We start from the raw sequence: 4,753 nt of genomic DNA on the forward strand, positions 1-4,753 counted from the left end.
TATGAGCATCTGCACTCATTTGCGGTTGTTAACTTGGTCACATTGTGGTGATCTATTTATGAAATCAATCAAGAAAATTAATCATCATTACTTTATCAAGTTATTCGGAAACTTCAGTATAGCAGGAAATTCGAAATGCAGGTTTTCAGATCAATTGAAGCTCTTAGAGGCTTATGTAGACTTATTAGTTCAATATTATGTCATCTCATTTCAAACATATTCTTAAGATCATTATAGTTTACTTGCAAAGTTGTTACAAAAATACAGAAAAAGAGAAGATAAGAAAAACTCAATAAAATAGGTATACAGGTTGGAAAATGGTTTTAAGGATATTGATAATTAAGTTATGGGTTTATTAAGGTTAGAATATGAAAGAACAACACTTTATTATACAGTAACAATTTTAATACTGAAGGTTGATAAGGGAAAACAGAAGATATTAGCAGAAAGGTATTTTTTCAAAGATGGTAAACAAGGGTTATACGTGTAGTTTACATATGTAATGGTGGTAGTGATGGAAATTAAGGTTGCCAAGAGGATTTTCCGGGATTTTTAAGGTTGTGGGAGATGATGTCATATTACATGAGCAAGAAAAAAGGAGTAGCAGCTGTGGAAAGTGAAGAAAATAATTGAATTTTGTCAAAAATGAAGGTTTTCAGCTAAATACATATGTCAAATGACGTCAGATTAGGTTGGTAGATAGCTCATTCAATGCAGAAGAGTGTATTACATAATGTACAAACTTTAAATCATTGGTAACGGAGGTTTATGTAAAAAGTTATAAGGCAAATAGGAAATTGGTGTGACTCTCGAATTTACAGTCACAAGTCAACATGTAACACCAAAAACCTTAACTTCACAATGAAATATCTTACTCATCACTCATCAGAAATAGGTCATATGGGTGTCATAAATGATCAGTATCCCGAGGGCTACAAGATGCACCATAGTAGATCAAAATTGGACCACATCTGAAAAAATTTGTAATCTTAAAAATTGGTCTGCAGCTAGTTTACAAGGAAAAAATCACCTGTATTCATCTTAAGAAGTGCTGTATATTAAATCATTGCGTCATTGGTCACTTTTGGCTGTGAAAATTACATCATACATTAGTAATAAGATCATTACATTGCGTCATTACATGGTTTTTAGGGTTCTTTAGGCGGATTTGGCTGGTGTTTGAAGCTGTTGACTATTGTAAAGGTTGTTACATGTGGATACAAGTACTCCTTGATGAATTTGGGATTGTTTTTCCCCTTTCTGCATCTTATACCTTTGTTGTAGTGTTATAAATCACCATTTATTTACTATATTTGTACTAAGATCACTTAAATCTGCCCCTTCAAAGCAAGGAGAAATTTATTTACGTGTGTTAAAGACTATAAGTCAAATTGGGAATAATACTTAACAACAGTATTGCTAGTAATAACATAGTGTGTGGACTTTTTTGCGCTTAAAATCTGGGAATAATACTACACAACAGTATTGCTTTATTTCTCTGGTGCCTTTATCTTTTTCTCTGTTATCACAAAGTGGTCAGCAAGTGCCCTTGTGCTGGTTTACTTGAAGAAGGCAGTCTTTAGGCAACTTCTACTATATTACACGTAGTAGATTATCCCTTCTTAGGTGTTGTAAAGCTCTTGTTGAGCTTTAAATACTACAACGTGCGGTAACAACCGCTACATTAAGCAAAAAATTACCTAACTCAACCAAATCTTGCACTTGTTTGCGTTAGCAGCGCGGTAACGTTTGTAACTTCACCAATAGGGGGTCTCATGTTCATTTTTTTGCGTAATTTTTATAAATTTGGACAAGTTGTTTGTAAAAAATCTCTGTAAAACAACATATTTTTAATGTGGGACACCTAAAAAGGTGTCCTGCTGTAAAAAAAATCACGCATATTTTACAACAACGGGCAAGTTGTTGTAGCGTAAAAAGACGCAAAAAATCTTAACTTGAAACCCCCTAATCACAGCCCCCAATCACAGGTCACTGGCACGCCAGGGCAACCAACTAAATCAGGATTTTATTGGTCATTTATTGAAAATATGTTGGAAAATTAACAATTAATCATTGAATATTTAGTGGAAATATATGAGACAACTTCTGATTATTTATCAGAGCTCACAAAGTTGGTGGAACAGCACCAAGCCAGCCCGGGAGATGGATGGCCTCATATAATGAAAAAGCCTAACTTGCATTTTGCTGAACACATTGGCTCCATCTCAACACTTCTTGGGCCACCTGCTTATATGGCTAGCTGGTCAGGGGAGCGGATAATTGGAAGCCTAGTTGCTGCACAAAAAAATTGAAATCAGAGTCTGTCCCTATCTCAATCTTAGTCGTATAAACAATCAGCTGACATTCTTTTTCCATGACCAGAACGGGAGGGCGAGTCATTACTTCAGTACTATTCCAGGCATAGCTTTTTCCAAGCCATGATGAATAACAATCATGTGGTGTTTGAAAATGATCCAGTTCTTGGAAAATACATCTTCAGGAAGCACTTGACAAAGTGGATAGAAAAACAACTTAGTCCTATCACCTTTGAGACACTTTGAAAGAATGGTCATACAGGGGCAGAGTAAACTGGACGCTCAAAATTTGATGTCACCACAAGCATCCTCATTTCAAGAAAGCCACATAGCACTTACAAGAAGACGCCTGGAAATAGCTACATCTTGTATTTTTCACAACTCATGTAAATGGAAGGGATGTATCACTGACATTATCAAGCTTCCCAATTCTGAACATCCACTACTTGTTGTCAATTCATTGATACCTCTTTCTGACAATGAAAACAAACACAAAAATCTGTACTATTTGTTGCCAGACTTGCTGAACACCTCAGTGCTATACAACAAGCATGGAGGATATCATGTCATTGAGTGCAACAAGGTCTTTGGGCAGCTAGTGGTCATCAAGAACAAAACAGGCACTTTTGATATTCAACACCCAACAATCTCAACAGTTGAATTGATGAATTTGTTGAGTCTTTGTTGAAGATGAGTTTCTGATGTATACTGATTTTTGCAATTCATTCATGGATTTGTACAAGCACTGGATGATGACACAGATATGGAGGAATTATAGTCTAGGTTACCAAAGACTTAAAATTTGATTCTAGAGGGGTTTGATCAAGGCACCATCTTTGTTTGAAAACACTTGTACAATTTACAATGAAAATATGGCTGTACCTCATTCAGGGGACTGCCTAAGAGTCTGACAGATATTTCCAAATCGTTCTTCCATACTTGCCACCTATCATGAATCATCAAGATTCAGGATTTTTCTATGTATCATCACGGGTTATGCAGCTGCGCAGGTCAGACTGTAGGTACTGCTTCATAACTCGATGATTGACAGTTGATGTCTGCTTGATAAACTTCCAACGCTGGTCTCCTACCATATGACAAACATTTGACAACATTCCAGGTGCATCTGTAAGAAACATGGGTGCGGCACCCTGAGATTGGACAGGAAGCTGCAGGGTTTCAAGCCTACAATTGGCCTGGTGATAGCACATATGTGATGTAATGTAACCTCATAAGGCTGTGCAGCTGTAATTTTATGGGAGCTAGTGAAGCATAGTTGAGAGACAATCAATGTGAACGTCAATAATTATGTATGGTCAACAATAAAATAATAGTGAAGGGAGCACAGAAGATAACAAACTATATCATCAAATTACAATAATTGGTGCACATTTAATACTAGCATACTCACCACAAGCCGTACAAAAAATGAGAATTGAGTTAGGAATTTTGGGATGGAGGCAGTAGTGCAGAAATGACAGTGACTGCATCATCAAGGTGTGAAGAGTTGGATTGGATCCCCAACATCACTTGTTGGACCTCCCCATATTGAATCAAAAAGGAACTATCATAGCAGCTTTCTGGAAGCTTAGTACAAGCTGTAGCCAAAGGGTTGATTGCGTTCCCTGGCTCACGGTGTGTGTCAAACCACCTTGTTGCCTGTAGTCTTTGCATAAAAGTCAATTGATGCTCATAGTAAAGCCTGTCCACTAGGTGAAGCCAGCACTGTAAACATCATTCAACTTCCCCAAATTGTAAGAGGAAAATGATTAATAGTACGGTTTGTCATAAAAGAATCTAATAATGCACACCTGAGCCATTTCACCCACACTACATATGTGCAGCAAGCTAAGTCAATAGTTGGCTATCATGTACATACAGGTCTGCTCAGTTTTTTGCCCACCAGCAGAAATAAATCACATGTTATACCACATGTAACTTTTTTGACTTTGAAAAAATTGTGCCCAAAATTCACTACGTATAATTCTGTAGGTGCTCAGGCAATATTGTTGAAGCTATTTCTTAGTAACAGAAAGTGTGTTACACGCAGTTGAGTTGATGAGATTACACCAAAACATTGAGTCAGTGTATGTAGTCAATCTTTGGAATGCTTTTTTTGATCTCAAAAAAGTTACAGCATGTATTACATATGAATAACTTATCCTGATGAGCAGATAACTGAGCAGAACTGTATGTACATGATAACCACATATTCACTGAGCCTGCTACACATATGTAATGTGGGTGTTATGGCTCAGGTGTGGAGTGATAGATCATTTTATGACAAATCATACTCCCAGTCACTTTTTCCTGCCCACTTGGGGAAGTTGAATAATGTTTGTAGTGCAGTTGCCATACGTCTCACTCTGCCAGCTGGGGCGGATTGACTTCTGAAGAGGTACATCAAGGTCTTCCTCCATATCCAAACAACAGTCTGC

This window comes from Melampsora larici-populina, assembly GCF_000204055.1.
Source record: "Melampsora larici-populina 98AG31 unplaced genomic scaffold MELLAscaffold_36, whole genome shotgun sequence".
In the NCBI taxonomy this organism is placed as follows: domain Eukaryota; kingdom Fungi; phylum Basidiomycota; class Pucciniomycetes; order Pucciniales; family Melampsoraceae; genus Melampsora; species Melampsora laricis-populina.